We start from the raw sequence: 24,802 nt of genomic DNA on the forward strand, positions 1-24,802 counted from the left end.
TTTTTGTTGCAATTTCTTAGTTGGTCTAATAAAAGGTATCATCTCTGACCAGAGTTTTGCATTTCTTCTCAGTTGTTCACCCACACTGGAGCAAGGACAGGGTGAATTGTCACTCTCAGAGCTAAAGGCTTTACTCTGCGTGGATTGCAAGGTGACAGACACTGTTAGCACTACTCTACCCCTTTCACATCCATCTTTAAAACTTAAACTGTCTGGACAATGTTTTCTTATAGTTTTATACATGTTCCTTTAGGAGCTCATCCAGGGCCCAATGTACTAAATCAACATCAACTTCAGTGAGTATCAAACATGTGACTGCCAAAACTTTGGTTGTAAAATATTCCGGCAAGAGAATAATCTGGATCATATGAAGCATTACACAATGCCATGTACACCTAAGATATTACATAGAAGTAATAGTCCCCTGAACAAAGATAAATGCTTATGATATTGTGGCATATTTCCATTGTAACCTTTAAGAGACTCTATTTCTGCTATGATAGTTCCGGTGTGATGAAAATAATTTTGTTTACCAATTAGATTACTCAGTTGATATTAAGTAGCTGGACAATAATCACGTTTCAGATGCCTTGTTACAAGCAAGCAAAAAAATGGCTTAGCTCTTAGGTTTTGTTTAGTTACTTTTAAAGACATGTTGCACCATTTTAACTCCTGTCTCTTTGTGTGTTAACCATTGTTCAGGGAGAGAAGTAAAAGTGAATAATACAAGTCATACAAGTCTAACCTCTTTTTTGTGATTCATCTTACTACTATGAAGTTTGGCGGGTTACATTGGCCATTGTGAGCATAGAATTTGGCCCAAGGAATCTCAAATAAACTGTCAGAGACAGAGCAATAAATGCATTCTTTTCTCACATTTGTATGATATTGAGTTCACCAATCTTTAAATTGCAGGTGAAAATAAATACCCAATGAATAACATTAAGAAATTTGAAGCTAACTTTTCTATGAAATTTTCAACCATTTGCAGGGCATTTGGAGAAATCACCCTTCATTGATGTAGCTCTCATGCTTCCCTCTAAAATTGTGGGAACAGCTGTGATTTATATTATTATGCTTAAGGAGACTACTTTTCTACTATCTGAACTTTTAAAAGGTTCTCTATGTGGACAGTGAATATATCTTTTCATTCTGCTCCTATGGGATCACCTTTGTATAACCTTATCAGTGCATGTATAGCCATTCCTAATACACATAGAGTAAAAAGGAATGCTTATTCTACTTCCTGAAATTTTATGAACTATTTCCCCCACTTTTAAACATCATAGTCAAATTGCCACAAGAGGGCATCTTTTTCTTGTTTTCAACAGTTTCAGTAAATGCATTGATTAATAACTGTATGATTTGCTTAGCATATTTTGGAAAGATTAAACTTTACTTGTTGATTATGTTAAATTTACAGTAAATAGCCTTATTCTAAAGAGAAAATGTGGCCATTCAGGAAAAAAACCCCAAAAAACACTGCCAAATGTTTTTTTTTTTTCCTTGTATTACATAAAGAATGTAGATTTTGATAAGAAATTAAAAAGGAGGCCTTTAAGCTTCCTTGTTATTTTACATGGCCTGAAATATTTCCAGTACTTAAGCAGATCTCAAAAGATGCTAAGTGCATCTTTCAGGATGCACCTAGCATTTAAGACAATCTATGTGATGCATGTCCAAAACTTTTTCAAAGTGCTTAGCCTGTTCAGGATTAGACAATTTTTAATGGATAGAAAGCACTCATGAAAATCAATGGAAGTTATATCTTTGCCAGTCCTAGAAGATCTGTATTTCTTTACTAAACTTCGTCTGTTGGAAAAGTGTCATTACCTGTAATCTACCTGACATGTATTCTGAACCTGGCTATCAAAGGGAAAAATAATTTTCTATACTTTTAAAATTCAAACAGACTTCTGGCTTCCAACATATTAATCACAACTCTGTTCTAACTAGCAAAGAATAACAAACCATGTTAAAACCATGTTGAGCATCATAGAAATTTTTCTGTGATGCTGAAATTTGTCTTTTCTGTGTGAATTGTTGAGGAAATGAGGTTGAAAAACCATTTTTGAAGTTTGCAAAACAGTACAAGTCAAGGCTGCCGGCCACTTCCAAGGTTCTATTATTCAGTGAACAACCTTCCTATATATATATATATATATATATATATATATATATATATATATATATATGATTGTGTGTGTGTGTGTGTGTGTGTGTGTGTGTTTGTGTGTGTGTAATTTCCCCATATAGAGGGAATGCCTACAACCCACACTCATGGCTCAGGGTTTAAGCAACATGGCAAAAATATGGTCTCTGCCTCCAAAACTTCATAATCATCATATCCTGTGGTGACAGACTTAATATAAAACTCACCCTAACTTTGTTGACAGGTGATAAGAAGACAACTCTGAGTTCTTGTTTTCCGAGGCAACCGTAATAACTAAAGTGGTCTCTGACCCCAATGTCGAGAAGTTTAAACTTTCCCTAAAGTGGAAATCCTAATATATCCCATTCTTTGACTGATCTTTGTTGTTCTTTTAGTGGAAGTCTACTGGTAGTCTGGTTCATAACCCAATTGCCAACTTTCAATCTGCGTTCCCTCTAGGAGGAATCAAGGCCATTTTTGGAGGAATGCTCGGGTGTCTTGTCTGGGAAGTTTGATACCATCCATGCAGTTTGTGCAGTGTCTTTCAGCCTGTGGTCAGCAAGGCTTTTCCTTGGCCAGCCACAGAATAAAAGATGTTGAGAAGGAAGCCTGGGAAGGGTGTTGGTTTGGTGTGGGAGTGGGTGGCTCCCAAGTGAGGCATTCTTTCTTAGGAAGTGGTCTGCCGAATGAAAAGGTTGACGACGGACAAAGGAGAAAATAACTAAATGAGAAGGCAGATCTACCCATGCTGGCCACTACTTAGTTCAGACGAGCTGCTTGTGAAGGTCACCCTGCTCAAATTATGGGCTCTTTCCTTTGCTCGTGGGCATCTTTTATCTCCTGCCCTTTCCCTCTGAGGGGGGAATCCTGCCAGTGATGAGAAGGTCTCTTGCCAGGGGTGTGCAGTGCTCCTTCCTGACCCGGAGGCTGCCTGCTGTGCTGTGACCCAGTCTTGCACCTGCCCAGGGTAGACACAGTCCTATGGGTAGCACCTCAAAGTGAACCTGTATAGCTCCGTGATTCATCCTGGGACCCAGACTGAACATGAATCTATGTGGTACCTATAGCTCTGTGATTCACCCTGGGACCCAGGGTGGGTCTGGTCTGGTGGGTACCACCGCTAAGTGAATCTGCGTGGTACCTACAGTGCCATGATTCACTCCGGGACCCAGAGTGGGCGTGAATCTGTTTGGTACCTATAGCCCTGTGATTCACCCTAGGACCCAGGGTGGGTCTGGTCTAGTGGGTACCGCCTCAAATTAATTTGTGTGGTACCTATAGCTCCATGATTCACTCCAGAACCCAGAGTGGGCATGAATCTGTGTGGTGCTTATAGCTCTGTGATTCTGTGTGGGACCCACAGTAGGTCTGGTCCTGTGGAGGTAGCATGTATTATTGAATCCGTGTGGTACCTATAGCTCTGTGATTCACCCTGGGACCCAGGGTGGGTCTGGTCTAGTGGGTACCACCTCTAAGTGAATCTGCGTGGTACCTATAGCTCCATGATTCACTCTGGGACCCAGAGTGGGTGTGAATCCGTGTGGTACTTCTAGCTCTGTGATTCACCCTAGGACCCAGGGTGGGTCTGGTCTAGTGGGTACCACCTCTAAGTGAATCTGCGTGGTACCTATAGCTCCATGATTCACTCCGGGACCCAGAGTGGGTGTGAATCCGTGTGGTACCTAGAGCCCTGTGATTCACCCTAGGACCCTAGATGAGTCTGGTGGTCAGCCTAGGACCCTTAGTGAATCTATGAGGTATTTATAACCCTCTGATTCCCCCCGGGACCCCAGCAGCACTGCTGGAGCTGGGTGTCAGTCCAGTGTCCTGGTGGCTAGCAGTGCTGGGGGGATACGGGTGTGCGTGGATGTGAGGGTGTGTGTGTGCAATACACTCTACAATAACTGAGGCTGCCTGGCCTCCGGGTGTGGGATCTGTGAAAGGGTGTGTGTGTGTGTGTGTGTGAGCGCGCGGCAGAGAGGCTCGGCTCTCGGGGTAGGTGTGATCTCTTGCGAGCGGAGCGGAGCGGAGCGGAGCCGGGGAGGAGGTGCAGCACCAGGCGCCCGCCGGAGGGTGCGCGTGTGAGGGCGGGCGGGCGGGCGGGGATGGCAGCGGGGGAGCAGGAGCGAGCTCTGCCAGTCCGGCCAGCCCTGGCGGAGAGTGCGGACCCCGCTGCCGCCGCTTGAGCCCCGCGAGGACGGGACGGGACGGGACGGGACAGGAGGGGACGCGGCGCCGCTCGGCTCCCGGCTGCAGCCGCCCAGCCCGCCGGGGCAGCAGCGCCCGCCCTCCGCGCCCGAGGACACGTCCAGCCCGGCAGGTACCCAGCCTTTCCCTGCCCCGCGGGCGGGCGGCCCCCGGCTCCTGCACCCGGGAGGCAGCGGCGCAGCCGTCGAGCCCCGGGCGGGGCAGCGCAGCGCAGCGCAGCGCTGGGGCCGGCGGCTCCGCTCCGCTCCGCTGGGCTGGGCGGGCGGGCGGGCGGGCGGCGAGAGCGGCAGCGCCGGGCACCCGGCTCCCGCAGCCCCGCTGGCACGTGGCGTCTCCCCCGGGGCCCGGACAGCCTCTCCCGGAGTTGGCAAAGCGGCTCCCTCCTCCGCGGAGTCCCCTCCGTTCCCGCAAGCGAAACGTGGCTCTTGCTGCTTTTTTCCTAGAGGGAGAAACCGAGGGGTGGTGTTTTCTGGGGGGTGCCCTGAGTCTAAAGAAGGGGCTTGCTGAGTTGAGGGTGGTTGAGGGAGAGCCGCCCTCCTCCTGCATTTGTGCTGGAAACCCCCGTCCAGCCACATCACTGGGAGTCGGGGCTGAAGTGCTGAGGATCTGGGAAGGAGGTCAGGCACTTCAGAGGCAGGCTGGCTGAAAGAGCTGACAGCCTGCTTGGTGGGATGCTGTGAGGAAGGTGCTGTGGGTAGGACGGCTGTTGCCTTCCAGCCAGGCAACGGGTCTCCCTTTGCCTCCCGCTCCTCACTCAGATGGGAATCTTTGTACAGGGACAATCCTCGGGCTTACGACACAATCGGTTCCTGAAAACCGCGTCTTAAGTCGAAACGTTGCAACTTGGAACCAATTTTGTCATAAGAAACAATGACAAAAATGGGGGATTGGTTCCTGAACCAAGGCCCGATATATATATGGGGTTATAAATGGGGGGTTGGTTCCTGAACCAAGGCCCGATACCCTATTTTCACTAAAAATACCCCAGAACTTTGTACTGGAACAATTATAGATGAGTGATATAGCTACATGAATGTATTTATATTGCAAATAGCAATCATATTGATTTGGAAGGACTTCTTTGAGGTGACTTTGCTGGACTTTTTGAAAGGCTGTTGGCTTCTCAGGAGTCCTGGCTGCAGGTTTTCCTGGAGTCTCGTCTGCTTTCTTAAAGAAAGTTTCCAAAGAAGTTTGGTCAGATGTTCTCCAGGGAGACAGGTGACACAGAGAACTTGTTCGCTGGCATGGCGTCGCATCGGATCAAGCATTGTAAAGTCGAAATTGATGTCATAAAGTTGAAACAGGGTGTCAATTTATAAATGTTGTAAGTGTGAAACGTTGTAACTCAAAATGTTGTAAGTTGAGGACTGCCTGTACATTCACCTTCGGGCCCTGCTTTGGAAATGATGTCCATGCCTAGTTTTCTTGTCTTTGATCGTTACTCAGGCTTAGCTAGATATTTCCCAGATCATCACATCAGGTGTGGAGTCGAAGAAGAACACCTGTCCTCCCTGGCAAGCTGTAGGTGTGATCCAGATGAATGCACTCGAACACTGAGGTATGGGGGCTGGAGGGGTTAAGGCATCTATTTTGCTATGGCTCCAGGGACATAACATTGAGCTCTGTTCTGGACTGATGAATTTCTCCAAATAATCCAGTGTAAATCGGTACTTGGCCATTCAGGCTTGGAAATCAAAGGTGGCTAGACATAATATTAGCCATGTCATGGCCTTACGTGCTTTTGCTCATGTGCCTTATCCATGTTAGCCTTACGTTAGGAGTAGTAGATGTTTGCATTACCTGCTCTTGCCCAGAAGTTGAGAAGACACAGGAGTGGATCCTGCTTGCTTGTTTAATCAGACTACAACAATGCAGGCCATACAGATAGGCAAGACTAGGTACCTGCTGGGATTTTCTTAGCATTTGTGGGACTAGTTCCTCTTTAAATGTTATTATTATTTTTAAACAGTGAAGAAGGAAAGACAAAGATGGCACAGGCATTTTTAGACTTAGTGTAAGTGTGACACAATTGAACTCTGGAGTTGCAGCTATTGAGACCAATATTCTCCTTTTTCTAGAAATACAGATATAGTAATGAGTATGGTCAAGCTAATTATATTGCTCCAATGCATCCATCCTTTTAATGGTTGACCTGTGGTGGTCAGCGGCAGGGGGTTGCTAGTTTTCTCAAACTGAAAACAAGCTGTATATTGCTTTGGGTACTTGCATAGTTGGTGCCCACGTTTAGTTATTCAAGATCACGGTTTCTTATAAATATTGAAAATGGCATTTGCTGTGTCCAAAGAAGAAGCATTCCACAGCGTGTGATGTAATTGGTTTTTGTGTATTGAAGAATCACAAAGCAGCAACCTAGATTTCCTTTAAAAATGCTTCACTTTTATTTGAACTAAGAAAAGTTTTCCAAGAACAATAGAGATCAAAACACTTGTCAGACCACGTACCAGACAATGCTTCCTTGTCTACTTACAGAGCAGCTCTCAGACTGCTCATTTGTATAGCTCTGCCTTTAGATTGATTGCACACGCAAACTAGATCTTAAGTTGTAATAATACATTGTATCACCATCTTACTCTTAATTACAAATCTGGCCAAGGGGAAGAGAGGCATGGGTTTTATCAGAACCTTCAGTTAATCAATGAACACAAAACAGAGCTTCATTTTCTACCTTGTGTTATTACATGTGTGAAATATGATGCATGTCTTTATCTTGGTCTGTTAGTTTGCTCAGCTGAAGATGAGAAAGTGATTAGGATTATGAGTCCTATCCAGAAAAGGGCTATGCTGACTGCCATTGTCCCTCTACTTTACCTGTGGCAAGTTAAGGTGCTATGCCTGGTGGTTGTGCAACAGGGTTGTTGGGGTAGTTTTAGTAATCGGTTAGACAGGGTTTGTGTCAGATGATTTGGATATGGATGATCCTGCCTCAGGCAGAAATTTGGACTAAACCTCCAAAGGTCCCTTCCAGCCCCACTTTTCTGTGATTCTGTAATTCTACATTCCTGAGAAGAAGTTTAATCAGAACATTGGTACCCAAGTCCTAGGAGGCCTAGTCTGATCTGTCTTGACAGGGCAGAGCAGCCTGGCTCCTGTATCCTCTCTAAGCATTATGGGAACCCAGAAACTAGGTATTCTTTTCTTGCCAGGCATTGATTGCTACATATTATGAGGGTGCTTCTAAGAAATCAGGCTGCACAGTGGTGATGGCCAGCTTAAGACAATCAGAGGAGGAACCAGCAACAGGATTCCCATTTTGCTACACAGTAGCTCAGTGGTTAGTACAGTCACCCATCATGTGAGAGACTCCGATGCAGTTCCTTCCCTTACCAGAGAGGATTCAAGCCTGTAACCCCCACTGCCCTCAAAGATGTGCTACCCACTGATTTACATGCTATTCTAGGATTTGCAGGATACTCCATTGTGCAGAGAAGGATTCCAAATGAATTGGCTGAGAGAGAGAGAAACCAAGAAAGACCATGACTCAGTAATATAGTTGTCTAATCACTCACCTGGGAGAGAGGAGGCTTGCATTCCAATCCCTGCTCCAGAGGCTTCTTATTCATTGCAACATAATACCACCATTAGAGAAAAAGCTTAAACGGCCTTTGGAGCAAGGCCTGGAACCCAAACAAGACTCTGCCATCCTAGGTAAGTGGCCCCATCACTTGGATAATGATGCTTCCCTTGGTGGTCTCTCTCTAGCCCAGCTATTGCATGAAAAGTAGAAGAGCTTCAGGTGGAGGCCTGAAGGGTCCAAGCCATGCCATCGTTTGCTCCAGAATGGCAGCTAAGTTATTTTCCTGAGACTGATGATGTGTCCCATGAAGAGAAATGCAATTCATCCAGGTTCTCCCAACTCTTGGTATATGCTTTAATTGCGTACGAGACATACGAGCATTATATGTAGATCAGCCTAACCGGGGTTAGGTCAGCCTGAATGCCTGATTGTACAAGCTGTGCTCTGCTCCCACCCCTCTGTCCGCAGCCCGATCCTGCCAACCTCCAAATACACCTAGACTGGATGCAGTGAATGCTTATTTGCAGCCTTAGTTATTGTATAAAGGGAGGGCATCACCAGTTCCTCCTGTCATAAATAGAAAGACTGACCTTTGCCCAGTATGTGAAAGAAAAAGCTTTGGCATCTGTCTTCAAGTGGAGGCTTTGGACTGTGAATCCCAGGAGTAGTGATACTGCTGAGTATATGGACTTGACCTAGATAGGGTCGTGGCAGCTCCCTGCTTAGTGTGACTCTCTCGCTGGCTCCTTACTTAGTGTACTTATTCTGCATGCCATCCTGAGGCATCTAATGCTCCTCAAACCCCTAGAGACACTAATGCTTAACTTCCGATTCTGGATTCCACTATAAAGTGGCAGGTCACCTAGGGTACATGCAGACATTACATTTAAATAGCCTAACTAGGGTTAGGTCAATCTAAGCGTGGATCTGTGCAGAAATTCAGGGAAGTTAAACTGGACAAAAAAACCCAATAGCTTGATCATAATTAGTTCAACTGAGGTGATGAACTAAGTTAGATTGGGAACAGGTTAGCCCAGTCTACTGAATGCCTGCATATGCTTGGAGCACAACCCTGGGACTGGAAAAGCCCAGCCACTTGTCCCAGCTCCAGAGCTCCGCTCTTCCTACACCCTTCTCTAACCCTGACTGGACTATTTTTAGCTCCCTGAACATCCCCACCCCTGCACAGACAACTTCCCGTGGACCTGGCAACCCCTTCTGCAGACCCACTAGGCCCCTGGATCCTGCCAACACCCCCCCCCCCCCACCCCCACCAACCCTGTACCTATCAAAACCTGATCCTGTCTGCCCCTCTCACCCAGAGTTACTTACATTGGGTTTCTGGCATAGCTTCTGGCACCAGAAAATGTGTATACAAGCCTTTCTTGATCTACAATCACTGACTTAAAGTATACTGAGTGTGGCAAACATCTGCATGTACCCCTAGGTGCTACAGCTTACAGTGTTATGACACCTAAGTGCCTTTATGGACCTAACTGACATGGCTTATAATTGATTCACAGTGGCTTTTCAGAGGTAATATTTCCCTATGTATGCAATTGTGTTCATTCACTGTTTGATACTACTGGTAAATTCAATTGGATTTTTGCAATTTATGGGTTAGGGCCCTAGGGAGAAGGCTTGTGATGTTTTAAAAATGATCAAATTAGAAAATTAAATATAAATAATGTTGCTTATAAGGTGTATACCTCAAAACCCTTGGGGGTGCTGCACAAGGGTAATGTAATGATTAAAATATCACTGTATACCACCCATACACCTTGTGAGGTTTTTCTACTGGAGGAGTCTTTAGGAGCTGGTTAAAGACTTGCCTTATAATTAAAAAAAAATCTCTGTTCTTTTCCTGTAGCAAGGTAGTCCAAATCAGTCAAAGACAATCAGTGAAAGACAAGAGTTAAGTTTTACCCTGTTGTCTTTTTCACCTTTGTAGAACACCTTAAGCCCAGGATGAGAGCTGTTCGATCTAAACAGATACAGTAAATGTGTTGACTATTTGCTTTCCCTCCTTTGTGAAATCTTCTCAGCTGTAGATAGATGGGCAACAGACAAGCTTAGAATAAAGATGCCCGCAAGGCATCTGAAGTGTGAAGAGCAATGACTCCATTTAATTTATTTGTGAAATAACCTTTTTCCATGGTGTGCTGTTTTGCTCTTGTTTAGTAGTATTTTGTAAAAGATCTGACATCTCTCACTGGGCTTTGTGTAATACATTTATATAGCAGTGGCAATGAATACGTGTTTAAATTAGCTAGGGTTAGCATACGTCTGGGTTTTCCTGGACATATCCTCTTTTTGAACCCTCTGATCTCCGTCCAGGTAGGTTTTTTAAATCTGACCAAATGTCTGGGATTTTGCTTTGCTTGCAGGGGTGGAGCGGCCAGGAGACACTGCCGGGGAATGGGGGAAGAAGTGGGGAGGGAGACCATTGCCAGGCTTTCTGGTGTGGTGTGGCAGCCCTGTCCCAGGGCGGGGGGTACCACAAGCCCTCCCTCCTCTTCCCTTCAGCCTGTGCTGGGGACGGATACACTGCATTGCTGCCTGAATGAATCGGAGCCACCGTGCTCTGACCCAGTCAGGATGGGGACAGCTGGGGCCCCTCCAGCAGGGCTAGGGGGGGAGGCAGAGGGCTGCAGGTCAGGAGTGAGGGGCATCAGGAGGGGCGAGCAACTCTGGTTGGGAGTGAGGGGCACTGGCAGTGTCAGGGGGCATCAGATTGGAAGTGATGGGCACCATAATGGCCCAGGGGGGCATGGTACTGCAGTCTGGGAGTCAGAAGTAGTAACCGGGCTGAGGTCAGTGGGTCAGGAGGGAGAGGCAGCAGCAGGGCTGGGGTTGGGAGAGCGGGGGTTATGGCTTGGCAGTGAGGGGCAACTGAGTGGGGCACTGGCATGTCACTGCCCACCCTCCCACACCCACACCCACAACAGGTGTCCTCTTTTTTTGGACTTGGAAATAGGGTAGCCGTAAAGCCCTATATGGACCCTTTTTTATTTTCCTATTTCAGCTTCCATCCTTCTGCATTTTATCTGAAACTACCCTCCTGTATTTTTACTTTTCAGATAGCAGGTAGTAAACAGCATAAACACTCTAATTATCTACGATAATGGTCCCTAGATTCTATTCTGCTCTGCACAGATGGATCAGGCATAACATGGAGTGCACCCAGAAGGAGTCAGTAGCCAATGTCTAGTCCGAAAATCCAATTTGTATTGTGGCAGAATTTAGGATAATATAGATTTTTGTAGAAATGCCCAAATAATGCATTGAGGCAATGTGGTCTACTGGGCAAATAACTGAAATCCAAAAGAAACCAGGATTACCATCTGGGTTGAATCATTGCCTCAGTTCAGCTATCATGCTGAGGGGTGTGGTGTTAATACCTAGAGTGTTAGATGTGACCTTTGGTAAATTATTGCACCACCCTTCAACCTTTCCAACCCAACTGGAAAATCTGATTAAAATATAGAGCTTCCCTGATGCTGCTACCTTGTAATGGACTTCACTAATCAAACCCTTGTCAAGAATAACAGTAAATTAGCCCTATTTAAGGAATAAAGACTACAACCTTTACTCTCATATGGTTCAAGATTTATGTGGGTACAGAGGAACTTTTTTGTCCTTTGGAATTAAATTATGCATAGGGGATTAAATGGTGAGGACCTTCACATATAATGTATGTAACCTAATGATGAGGAATTTTGCATATAATGTACCATCTATATTATTCTGTTTTCAGCAATATTTTTCCTCTTGTGCATCTTTAACATTTTTCATGTGTGTGTACAAAACAGAAGAACGTTTGTGAGTTTTCTCTCTTGATGTGGTCACTTTTAAAAAAAGAAAAAAAAAAAAAAACAGAATGAAATTGTTTCCAATCAAGTTGGTCAGTGAATCAGGATTCTTGCAGGAAGCAGATGTTGTACAAAAAAAAAAAGACAATCTTTAAAACACTTTATTTTTACAATTCAATGTGATGGGTTGTTTTTTTGGAGAGGGGAGGAGGAAATTACCCATTTTCCTGGAATTCCCATTCCAAAAACATTACAGATACTGCAGACTTGCTTCTGATCTCATCTCATTCCAAATAGCTCCGAACTCAATTCACTGCAGAAGGCCCAGAAATCAGTAGACTTGTACTAGCCTAACTTTCCAGATGTAAGCTTGTTCTTAGCTATCTGTAATTATTGACTTCAGCACAGCTTAACAGACGTTGTAAGAAAAGCTTGAGCTTAAGTGTTACTCTTGTTAGGGGTGCTGTTCCTGAATGGATTTTCCTGAAAACTAATGTAAGGTGAGGTTCCTAAAATGCTGAGTATAGTTTTCAAAATGCGTGTACCCAAATACTCCTGGGTATGACTGTAAATTGTATCAGACTGGAGGGCTTAGTAGCAACGTGGTGGGGGATACTCGTGGTAGGGTTGCAACCACAAGGTTGCAACCTCCAGAATAAGGTGAGTATCAAGTGCCTCAAGACCCCCACTGCCTTGTGGGTACTTCTTGATTGGAAAAAGGCTAAGGGACATCACACTGACAGAAGCATGCCCTTGCTGAGGTGTTAGGCAGTCAGCAGCAGTTCTTATCTGTTGCTCTCTGGCAGGACCTACAACCACTGAGGCACTGAACATCTGGACTTGGTCTGGCTTACAGAGGGGATAGTAAGACTTAGGCGGCCACCACTTCACCTTCACTATCCAATGGTATGTGCCTACCTAGCTTGTAATATATACTGGAGCTTATCAGTGACAGACTCTATGTAATTCTGCTTTTTTATTTTATTTTTTTATATAAAAAAACATAATTTCCTGGTTTAATGAAAGGAGAATGCAAAGAATTCTCTTTCTCCACAAGACAAATTGTTGCTTCCCCCCCAAAAGAAGATTTAAAAACAATGTACGCTACTCTAAAATTAAATGTCAGACTCTCTGCCAAAAAAAATGAAGAAATATATTGTTTTGTACATGTAGGTTTTTTCTCTTTGGGATTATAAAAGCTTTGCAGCTTTTTATGATTACTGGACATGCATTATAATACAGAAAAAATCCAGTTATACTATGCTTTGAAGCCAAAGCAACTCTGTGGATCCATCTAAAAAAAATGAAGGGTATTGGCAGTGGCAGGTACTTGTGTCTTGATGCAAGTGTGCTCTTCTCCAAACATAACAGAAAAATGACATGGCTGTTTGAGGCCATGCTGTATTCCACCTACTGAGCATCTAAGTAGATTTAGGCACTTAGGTATAATTCTATTCCACCTCATTCAAGTCCTTAAAAATCCATTAATGTATCTACTCACAAGAAAACATCAAGTATAAGAAGACCCACCCTACTTTTTTATTAACTGTTCTTAAGGGACTTGAGCAGGATGAAATAGGATCGCGCAAAGGCTCCTAGGGTCCACTTATACACCCAAGTGGACTAGAATCTGGCCTTTTATCGGACGACAGTCTCTGATTTTACCCTGTGTGTTTTGACTTCCTACATTTCTCTTGTCTTTATTACAACCTCCCAGTGACTAGCCTCTGAATTTTCAGTTTTTCATACAATATTGGGTCTTTATTCATTTTTTTTTTATTTTTATGTTTTGATAATGAGGGCCTGAAAGTCTTTATGACAAACAAAAATATTACTTTAAAGCTACTATAGGATAGTGTGCTCAGAGTTTAATTTATTCTTCTTCATTAAAGCTTCTTTAAAGTTTCATGGCAACTGTTGAGAAATAGATTTACATGCATATTTATTTGTATCCATTTTCTGTTTCTTCAAGCTTGTTCTTATTAGCAGGATAGTTTGCAAAATACAAAAATCTTTGGAATTCACCATCTGTTCAAGAAGAAGGTCCTTTCTAATCCAAGTGATTTTTAAATATTAGTGTATTATTTTTGTGGAAGCAGCATCTGGAGATCCCTGCCAGTGGTCAGGGCCTCATTATACCAAGCACTGTATGTATATCCAATAAAAATAAGACAAAAGTTTAACATTTTTAACGTATAATGTAGACAGTAGTTGAAGAAGACCAGAAACACAGCTACAAGGTGAGACAAGGGAGGCAAAATATGTTTGGTAGAACAAACAGTAGTTTCAACACACCTGCTGTCTGGGTGTTGGAGAATTTTGCAGGCATTATTGGAGAGTTGCACCTTAAGGAGAGGTTTGAAACTGGACACACTAAGGTTTCAGAGGCTTTTAGTAGGAGCTCTTTCTTAGAGATGAAAGAAGGTTATGCTGGTGCTAAGAAGGTGGGCACTGATGTTTTGATTGCTAGAATAGGTAAATAGAGTGGAGTGATGCATAGTGTTTGACATGATAGAGAAGGGGAAGCCACTGAAGGGAGGCAAAGACAGGAGTGGTAAAGCTGTAAGAGTGATGACACAAAGAAGTGATAGTAGCACCAATGCATTGAACAGTTTGGGGAAAAAGAATGCCCTGTTGCAGCAGTTAAGATACAAATTGAACATGTTAAAGAATTAAATGCAGGCTAATACTTAAACACATTTTAAACAGCAATAATTATAATAAAAAAATCCCAAATGAAATAAAATAAGCATAGTAATAATAAAACAGTCTTCCTGCTAATTCAGAAGCCTCCACTGGCTACAAAATATATTTCCAAGATGTACGGTGTCAAGGACGACATCTTATTCTGAGGAAGAATATTGCAAATAGATTAGGAGCCTTGACATGGTGCATCTGGAAAGCATCCATCCATTGAGATGCATATGATTTCCAGGCAGCAGTTTGATGAGGGGGAGCTAACCCCCAGTCCCCCAGTTCCCATTTAACTGGATGTAAAAGCTAAATGATCGAAGAAAGGAATCAGAAACTCCATGCACTCCCCAGTGTAAAGCAAAACATGCTTCTCTGTTTCATCATCTATAAAATGGGCATAACAACACTGCTCCTGTTTCAGAAAAGGTAGGAGGCTTAACTGGCAAAGATTTATGTTGTCTCCTCCAAAAGAAGGAAGTTTTTAGAGAAATTAGGCATTAAGCAATAGGGTAAAATACATTACTCGGGAACAAACATGTATATGCAAAAACCTGCAATGAGAAAAGCACAGAAGAAACTCCCTAAATTGTCCCAACCACTTGTCTTTGGAAAATAATAATAATACATGGTAGAAATAATTATCTAAATGGATATTTTTTCAAATGTTTCACAATAGACATCAATTGAACTTTGAAATCTGTAGGAGTTTAAGTCATACTTATGGCCTAATAGAAAGAAACTTCCTGTGTGGCATCCTATTAAAAATGAGAGCAGGAGAGTGGTTTAATAATGATTGTACTGTTAAAAATCCATATGTGTGGGTAGTTCTCAGTTTTACATAAGCTGAGATACACACCATAAATATAACTCATAGATGGGGTGGGGGAAAAAAAAAGCCTTATGAAGACATGCCAGAGCAGGAATAGGTAAGATTGCTGCAAGGAAAGATTAGATAGAACAACAGCTCTCTGTGCCTGCAGTGGGAGTAATAACATAGCCAACATTTGCAAAGTATTCAGGATTTTACAAGTCACAGCCTCAGCTGGAATAAATCACAGTCGCTTAATTGAAGTAGCACTATTTTATTTATACTAGCGGGGGACTGCCCTACATCTAGAGAAGTGTCCAGTGGCATCCCCACTTTAACGGTTTCATGAAGACACCCCAATTTTTGATTGCTGCTTATAGATTGGACACACTTTTTTTTTTACTACATTTGCAAAGAAGGATTAGACTTTGCAGTGCTTAACAGTTTTGTAACTTGGGGGTGGGGGCAAAATAACTATCACTGCAGCAGCACCTGCTGCAATTAACACACCAGCAGCTGATCCTGCTGCCCCATGTGTCATGGCTGCCTCGGTATAGAGCTGTCTGCTAGGCTTCTGTGCCAAGCATTGCTATCCCCAGCTTTAAGGCACTGCTGCTTAAGAATGAGATTCACATGAGCCTACACAAGGAGTGAGAAATTGCCTCAGTTAGCTAAAAGGAAGTTGAGGGAAGGCAATGCTAAACTCTGTCTCTCAGACTCAGATGTCTAGCATTGGGCTGAGGGGGATACATCTTGGCTAGGGATTCACCAACATGGTAGGTACCTAAACCAGATTAATCCCTTTTTTTTAAAAAGAAAGGGAGAGGGAATAATGGTACCCCAGGGATTAGAGCACTTACCTGGGGTCTGGAGGACACCTGATATATAGAAGCCTGCCTCTGCCTAAGGTGTTTTGAACCTTTGGCTCCCACCTCCCATGAGAGTGATCTAATCAGCAGGATAGAGGGTAGTCTGGGATAGGGCTGTTGTCAGCTCACCTTCTGAAGTTTCCATTTTGTGTGGAATACCATAATAAAACATCCCTTGGACAGGGTGGGTGGAAAGGGAGGTTGGTTTCTAGTGGTTGAGGCAGTCATCTAGGAGATGTTTGGCTTCTGGTCCCTTTTTTAAGCTAAATACAGACAGTCAAAAAGCCTGAGGCTGAATCAATTCAGTCTTTGCAGGTTAGTCTAAGCTGCATAAATTGACTGATAAACAAGAGAGCAGACGTTCACTTTTGATTCCAGAAATGTAGACACCCACCTGCAGTGACCCTGGCCAGAAGCTGGGGGGCAGTACTTGCTGGAGTAGGCAGCTTGGGCCAAAGCTAGCCTGCCCACCCTGTGAGGGGAGGTTTGCAGGGGAAATGCAAAGCATCCTGGGATTCTGAGGGACTGTCAGTTAACTTGATTTTGGAAGGGATCTGGGACAGAAGTTCAGTAAACCGATTGACCTTAAATCAGTTAAATCTGATACTATATCCATCTAGGTTTATCCTAAACCAGTTTGGGCCATTTTGAAAGCAGGTTATGTGCACTAAACTTCTGTTGTGTTACAGGTCTGAGCCACTTTCCAATCACTTACACCAGGTTTATGGATAACTTCTGTCCCTGGCCCTAATTAATGTTTTATATTAAAGATTTATTAGGCAAAAGTTTTGTCCCCCCCACAGGGCTAAGAATTGGTAGAAGTGGGTCACTTTGTCCCCCCAGTTCCTTTCTGCACATGGTTAGGCATGTTCTCAACTTGTTCCTTTAAAAAGAAACATTAATTTTGTCTGGGTTTAAATAACTGAATTAATTAAAGGGAAAGTGTTAAGGAAAAAGATTTTAAAAGCACAGTTAAACAGATGGGAAGTAAATCAGCTTGCTAGACTTGTTTTCTATTTGGGATTTATAAGATAAGAAAAAATATATTGTGTTGTTAAAACTGTTACTCTTCATAACAAGTACCTTAATGTCTTGGTACATAAAGCCAGTTTAACAGAGGAATAGTGACTCTAAGCAGGAGTGCTAATAAAAGATATCACATATGCTTAGACAAGGTTCTTTGAATAGGAGTAGCATTGTTAGCTTTGATATACAGACTGGCAGATAATTGCATATCCTTTTGTGACAACACACAAAGAATACCACAGAACTTGCAGAAGGACCTGTATCATCATTGTTATCTATTTGTTTTCATTCTTCTTTTTTGATTGGCACATCTGATATATGAAAGCAGAAGCCTTTTTGACCTGTGTTTTCACCTTTTCTCTGCCTATTATGTGTCTGTAGAAGAAAGGGGAACAGAGGAAACTAGGAAAGACATGAGCAATAGATGGAGGTCTTCATAAATGTCAAACAGCAACAGAGGCAGATATATATTGATTGACCCTGCAGTAAGCTTTGTGTAAGTGAGTACCTGTCACTCCTCCAACATGTCTTTCTGATAGGAGAGCTGGACAGTAGTTCACTTCATCAGCAATTGTCTGGTCAGGCGGGCGGTCAGCCTAATCCATGTAACTAAACCATACCACTCTGGCATCTATTGTGTCACACTGCCTTAGGCACGTGATATTTACTTGTTCTGAAGACGGCTGGAAAATAAAATAACAATTTTTAATCTAGGGTGGTTGATTGTCCTCTCTCTTTTTGTAGACATGGAGGTGGGCAGTAGTCTAATGGATAGGACATTGGATTGGGACTTGAGACACCTGGCTATGCTTTGACTTTGTCAAACAATTGTGCAGAGGGAATTGATAGATCCTTCATCTCTTTCTACCTTCAAATCAAGGAATGACTAGAAGATATGTTTTTGTTAGATAGGAGTTTCTAGATTCAATAGTGGAACATCTGGATGAAATTCTATGGCTTGTTTAATACAGGAGGTCACAGTACGTGATAATGGTCCATTCTAGTCTTAAACTGTGAATTTAGTAAAATAATATATGCAGAACATGTTTACAATCTTAATTTTAACTGGAGTAACTTTCATTTTATTTCAGGAGTCCATTTATATATATATCTGTTCAGTATGCATGTAATTTTTGAGAACCAAAGAATTGATTGGCTTTGGTGGTTTGAAAATGGGATGGGATTATTTTGGATAGTTTGAAGATCAAGGATACTGGCTTAGCATGAGAAACTAGCACATAGAGATAGTGCTCCTATTTTCACTTGGCTTGATAGTGAGACTGTCGCGGAGAGGGACCTCTTTGTTCAACATAAGCGATAATTTTGTCTCAAGGACAGCTTGCTTTTCTGCCTCCTTGTAGGGAAATTGTGCATACTAAGGCCTGATAATGGCATCTGAGCTAAAATTAATAAAGCCTCATTTATAAAATGAATGCAACTTGCTTTTCATCATTTGCTTTTAGTGCTTATTTTGGAAGCCCATGTATAGTTCCCACTGAAATCAGCACTAAAGTTGGAAAATTATTTAGGACAGTGGAAGAATGGCTCAGCACGCAAGATGCCAGCTTCTGTCCCTTGTTCTGCTACAGCCATCCTTTGTGAATTTCAGAAGTTAGGCCCAGACCACCAAAAGCTATTTTTTCCTTTTTTCCTTTCCCTGAAGAGAATTAGGCACTTAATACTTTGATCCTGGTCTTAACCTCTTTGTGCCCCAGTCTTGCATCTACACAATCCCTTCCAAACATAGGGGTTGTGGGGATAAACATCCTAGAAGATTGTGTGGTACTCAAGCACTATGTTAATGGCAATCGCATAAGAACCTGAGGCAGCAAAAAGACAGTATAGCTAGACTAACAGAATGAAACAAAAGAAAAAAAAGATTTAGGCTGGCTATAAAGGGAAAAAAAGAAATCTACCTGCCACTTATCTTGGGGATTGTTCTTCCAAGAATAATGAGGGCAGCTTTTTCAGCTGTGATCTTAAAACTGAACTGGAAAAAAAAACCCATTAGTTATTTTAAGTTCAGGAGAAGTCTTGCCATGTTGGAAGAGATTAATTATATGAATTAAGGTACAGACATTTCACATCCATATATTATAAGAACCTGGTAGGGGTATTAAGGGACTAGAGTAAGCAACTATTTCAAATGTTACAGCACAGATCTTCCAAGTTTAATGGCATTAATGTAACTTAAAGAACATTAAACACCTACGTGCCTCAAAAAATCTGGGCCTAAATGGAAGCCAATCTGTTTTGAAAATCTGGTCTTAAATATTTTAATAAGGAAAGTGGATTAAAATACCTGGCAGTCAAAATTGTTTACTGATACTTTGCCATGAGCAACAGTCACCGACTTGGTTAGGGCTCGGATGAAACAATTACCAGCACCTTGGAGAAAAAAAAGATTTAAGGAAAGTAAATGTCAAGGAAGAAGTATAGGATGCTTGGTGATCTCCATTAAGCTTGGAGCTGGGAGGTCCATGTGCAGAGCAGCTGGAGGATAGGGGGTCTTTGAAGCAATATTAGCAATAATGATGGGAGGGTAACCCATCTGAGGTCCCTTATAACCCATGCAAGTGCCTGATTCTACATTTCAAAGGAAGATGAGCTTAATTACTCCATCCTGTTAACGACATAGGCGTGACCTAGTGATTGATTTCTCACTGGTATTTTTACATTCTTTATCCGGTGAGAAGAACATCTTCTCTCTCTCTCTCTCTCTTTTTTTTGTCTAGTTTACTCCTTTTGTTTGTAGCCTTCAAAGTAAATGCCTGCTTTTAATGTCTTGCCCTTGTTGTTATGGAAACTACCCGTTCCACCCTCAGTGGACCTCATGCCCTCCTAGCTGGCTCCACAGCTACTCTCCCATCACAGCTGTTTGTGGTCGTTTACTTTTGCTGTCTCTGCAAGCATACACTCCCTTCAGCATGATGTTTCTATACCCACATTAACTTAGTTTCCTGCTGGCTTTCCTCATAGTTAAAGGTTAGGAGAGTGCAGGGGATCCTCAGTATGTAGATTGGATTTCTGATTGTCAAGCAACTGTAAAAATACATCCTATCTGATTAAGCTCCAAAATATAATAATACAAAGATGCTATCTTGCAAGAAGACCATCGTTTTAAGAATGTATGTTAGGAAGAGGTACCTAGGTTGTAGCCATATTGGTCTAGAGGAAAAGGCAATCAGGACTCCTAGTAGAGATGATATCCTTTATTAGACCAACAAGATTTTTGCAAAAAATGTTTTCTTTAATTGCAAGCTTTCAGGCACAAACACCCTTCATCAGACATTGGAGAAAAGATTGTAAAAAGTTCTCCTGGGTAGAAATGAAAGGAAGAGGAACATTAACAAATGCCCTGAGTTGTAGCACACAATTTGGATACCACTTTTTATTTTTTGTAGTTCCCAGGGGCCCAAGCTCTGTTGAGTCATATAAATATAAAACAGGGGCTAGTCCCTGCCTCTCACAGTTTAGGGCTGGAGTCACAATGCCCGACTTTTCGGCACTCTGCTAATGGAATTTACATCATCCTGTTAGGCACTAATAAGGTTCCCGGCACTACGCTTGGGGAGGCAATGGGATTCACAGAGGTCAGCCACCTCAGCTAGCCAGTAGGAAATGCTCAGGCAAGAAGGGTGTAATCCCAGCCCAGGGGGCTTAGGTCCTTATCTCCATACATGATTCACAGCCATGATGCCTCTCCTGGCATAAATGCCTAAGTACTCAGACCTTTTTATCTTATAGCCCAGAGCTTACAACAGGAAAGAGGATCAGATTTAAGTCCTGTCTTCATCCAGGGGGATTTGAACTCTCCTATCTCTTCAGCCAGGTAAAGGTTTTAGGCTTTCAGGTAACAGTTGTTTTCAGCCACACTTGCTAAAGCTGATTAATGGGGGGAAATGTATTTCTCCAAAAACAGAGAGAGACTTTAGAGACCAAGGGATTAGCATACTTACTTGAGGCAGGGATATGTGGGTTCAAACTCTTTTAGGCAGAGGAAGGACTTGTGTTAGTCTCCCAGATCCCAGTATTTTAGTTGGTGGGGTCTTGGTTAAAAGAGCTGCTATCAGCACCTCCTTTGGCCATTTGTTAAGTGGGGTTAATGTGGTCACAGTATGATCACACACAAGATAATTGGGGGGCATTTATTTATGAATTCTGATGGGGCCTATGTGTAAACTACATGCTGAGATACTCCACATTGTCAGGACTTGACAGTTGACTGTGAACCCAGTGGCAGAAATTTGAGTGCTTATGGTACTTTGGTACCAAAGTGCTATTTCAGGCATAAAGTCCTTGTGAACTGAGCTTTTAGATTCCAAGCATCTGGTTCTGCAAACACTTGTTTGAAGTCAATGCAAAGTTGCTCATTTGAAGGCCTCTATATGGGGATAAGTAGCAACAGGTGGCTATAAAACACAATAGAGAGGGCATTGGGAAGACCCAGCTGACATTAATAAGAACACAAGGTTGCATCTACATAGCTGGGATAGCTCAGCAGCTGGTGTCTTTGATGACTGTTCATTACATTATTCATAGTACCTTTTGCTCCCCATGATTATTGCATTCAGGTCATTATATTCTTAAGGGGAGGGACTGTTCTGGTCATCTTTGTAGTACAATAAGGTCTCACCCCTGATTGGGGCCTTGCATTGCTTCCCCAATAACAAATGCTATGGAATAATACCTTACTGATGTAACATCCATTAGTTCTCCAGACCCAAGTGGTGTCCTAGCAGGAAACTAATCTGTTGTCTGATGATGACTGTTTCATGCAATTGCCTACCCAGATTTTTGTAGAGCTAAAAACCCAAGAAAGATATGAGGCTGTGTGCGTGCGTGCGTGCGTGCATGCATGCATGCACGTTGGGGTGGGGAGGGGAAATCTATACGTATTGAAATTTGGGAAGTATTCCAGAGATGACTTACAAGTATGGAAAAGAATACATCTTTTGTGATGCCCAAGACTTTATCAGGTTAGTTTTGGAGGTTTTCCAAGCTTTTAAAGAATTTTTTTTGGAATGAAGCAATTGCACTGAATAACAGTAAAGTGTTTTCCATGTTGGTTTTTTTTTTTTTTTTTTTTAACTGCACTGGGGTTTTGCAGCAGCTTCCTCTCTTTTTATATAGCTTTGATTTTGTTCGTGCAGTTCCGCTAGGATCAGATTAAGCATTTATCTTGGTGACACACCAACACATTTTGGAGGGCTATAGTAACAATGCACAATGGAGCCAGTGGTTGGTTATAAATACTTAAAGGTACCTAGTAGCCCAACTATCCTTGGGCCCCCTTCTTGTGCTACTCACAAAAATATGGAAAAAGGCTGAGTTAAACTTGCTCTGAAAAACTTGCAATTTAAATAGACGGTACAGATGTATAAAGGAATCAAGAGAATAGTAGTATTCCCTCTTTCTGGGTAGGAAACTGGGGCTATGTCTATGCTGCATCCTTGTCATTCTGGATGAGGAATGGGCTCAAAATGCACTCTACCTGCTTGTGCTTCTTTGAGCTCTTCACATTTGGAAATGCAGTAGTGAATCCACTGGGTGGACATAGTGCATGGCTCCTCTCTGGCACCCTGAATCATGTTTCAAGAACCAAGTGAGGGAATGGGACATTTCTGGGTTTGGTGTTTGTGAGCTGCCCATCTACTTCTGCTCATAATCTCCCCAAAAATACTGGGGGCAGGGCTGATATACCTTAGAGCACTGCAAATGACTTGCTGTTCTATAGTTTTTTCCTTTTTGCAGCTAACCATTGCTTTCCCATATGAGTTGATAAAATTGTAGACAGTGTTTAGGATTACTGATGAAATGTTCTTGGCAGTCTTATCATTTGGGGAACATCCTTATTTAGCAGCAGCAGTTTCTTAAAACTTTGAACCTAGAGCTTTTGTGGAGTTGTGGTTTCAAGAGTTGCTGTGTTCCTTTAATTCTTTTCAACCCCATGTCTCCAAATGAGGAACTACTACTAGGACTGTTGTGGCAGCAGGTGCATAGAAAGTAGCATCTCTGATAGGTTCCCACAAGCAGACCCATGTCCAAAAACTTTGCTGTTCACTTGGTTGCCAATGCTGTGAGCCAGTGAACTTGACAATGCAGTAGCCTCAGGCATACCAGGAAGACCATCTAGTTAAATTGCTTTATCATATTTATAAAGTCTCTTCAATATTTTTCTTCTCCACAGTCTTCGATGAAATAGGCAAATATCACCAGCTCAAAGCTCAGTTACTGCCTTTGTTTTTTCTGCTGAGTAGGAGGTTGGGGCTTGAATAACTTCTGGACTTTAAACTACATGCAACAAGCTATTGAGTGGTAAAAGTGGCATTCCCAGCTAGTCTAATGGGAGTGACTCGTGAGCTCGCAGTTCTCTAATATAAGATTACAAGTTGATATCTGTAGCAGAAGCTTTGCATGCAACTACTGTAAGCTAAAATCCATGTTATGTGGGGAAGCTGACTGATGAAATGACATGCTGTGATCTTGGGCTGTTTTAATTAACCTCTAAAATTACATTAATTGTATATGGTGCCTCCAGCGACTGCAGGGGGCACCATGGTGGTGAGCAGCAACTGCCTGCGGAGTCGGCGGCAGCCACCCATAGAAGCCGGCAGCGGCTTCAGCAGCAGCCAATCTTGGGGGGAGGGGAGCACATGCCACCCCGTGCCCCACCTACATGTTGCCTATTTCCCCCAGTGCTGCCGGTTCCCCTTGCTCCTGACCCACAGCCGCTGCTCTCCCCCCAGCCCTGCCAGTGGTCCTCACTCCTGACCTGCAGCCTCTGCCCCTCCTAGCCCTGCTTTCTGTGCAGTGCGTGCATGTGTGCATGCGTGCGCTCTCACTCACATTCACACACGCGCGCAGTTGGCCAGAGCTGTGCAAAGACCACATGACCCCCAACAGCCAATCACCTTGCCCGCTGCTCCCAGCCCCAAACAGCCAACTCAGGAAAGCAGAAGCAAAGTAAAAACTTGGACATCTGCTCACATTTCAAAAACCTGCCTGGACATGAGGACGGGGGGCCAAAAAAGAGGACACGTCCAGGAAAACCCAGACATATGGTAACCCTACTGGTAGGGGCATGGACTATGCCCCCTCCTGCCCAGGCAGCAGGGAGGCAGCCTCTCCCCTGCAGCCAGAACCAGCTGATGCACATGCATCAACTTGAAACAGCTTTCTTGCCATGGGGGTAGGGGGGTACAGCTCCTGGTTGCTCCCTGGCTGGAAAGCTTGCCTTTTGACACAACTTTGTTGCCTACCTTCCAGGGGGTTGGAATGCCTGTTGGCTTCCCCCGTCCTACCACATTTTCCACTGCTGCAAATTCCCTGTGAATTTGTAACACTATAATTGAACACATCTCCCTAGCCTTTCTTTGGCTGCTTGCAGCTGCACCATCTAATAAATGATATCAGATTTACTCAAAGAACCTTGTCTGCCTCTTGTATATAGCCCAGCACCTATTTGGGCTGTAGCAGCCATTTCAGGGTGCAACTAGGTTGAAGAAGGGAGATTCTTGATTGCCTACTGTACTGGACCAGGGGGAGGAAGGCTTTTCTATGAACCTATATTTCTCTTCCAGCCATTATTCTAGTCTATTCTGGTCTATAGAAGGCATTGCTATGGATAGGCTTTCTTAAAGGGAAATAAAGGAAAAAGTGACTGATCTAGGGTTTTACTTTGTAAGCAAAAGATCC

The 24,802-nt window shown here is 43.1% G+C and overlaps 1 protein-coding gene across 4 annotated transcripts in view; it reads left to right on the forward strand.

Annotated features, from left to right (window-relative positions):
* The first annotated feature begins 4,249 nt into the window (after positions 1-4,249).
* The window catches only part of SEMA3D (semaphorin 3D), a 210,241-nt gene continuing 189,688 nt past the window's right edge, over positions 4,250-24,802 (forward strand). Inside the window, exons 1-2 of one of the 4 annotated variants that reach the window (XM_059725809.1) lie at positions 4,250-4,472; positions 5,807-5,918. The gene's annotated coding sequence lies outside the window, so the exon portion shown is untranslated. Of the gene's footprint in view, positions 4,473-5,806; positions 5,919-15,908; positions 15,986-20,846; positions 20,937-24,802 lie in introns of those variants that run through there. The other 3 variants (XM_059725808.1, XM_059725810.1, XM_059725811.1) reach the window with 3 other exon arrangements.

The sequence above is a fragment of the Alligator mississippiensis genome, chromosome 4, assembly GCF_030867095.1.
Source record: "Alligator mississippiensis isolate rAllMis1 chromosome 4, rAllMis1, whole genome shotgun sequence".
In the NCBI taxonomy this organism is placed as follows: Eukaryota; Metazoa; Chordata; order Crocodylia; family Alligatoridae; genus Alligator; species Alligator mississippiensis.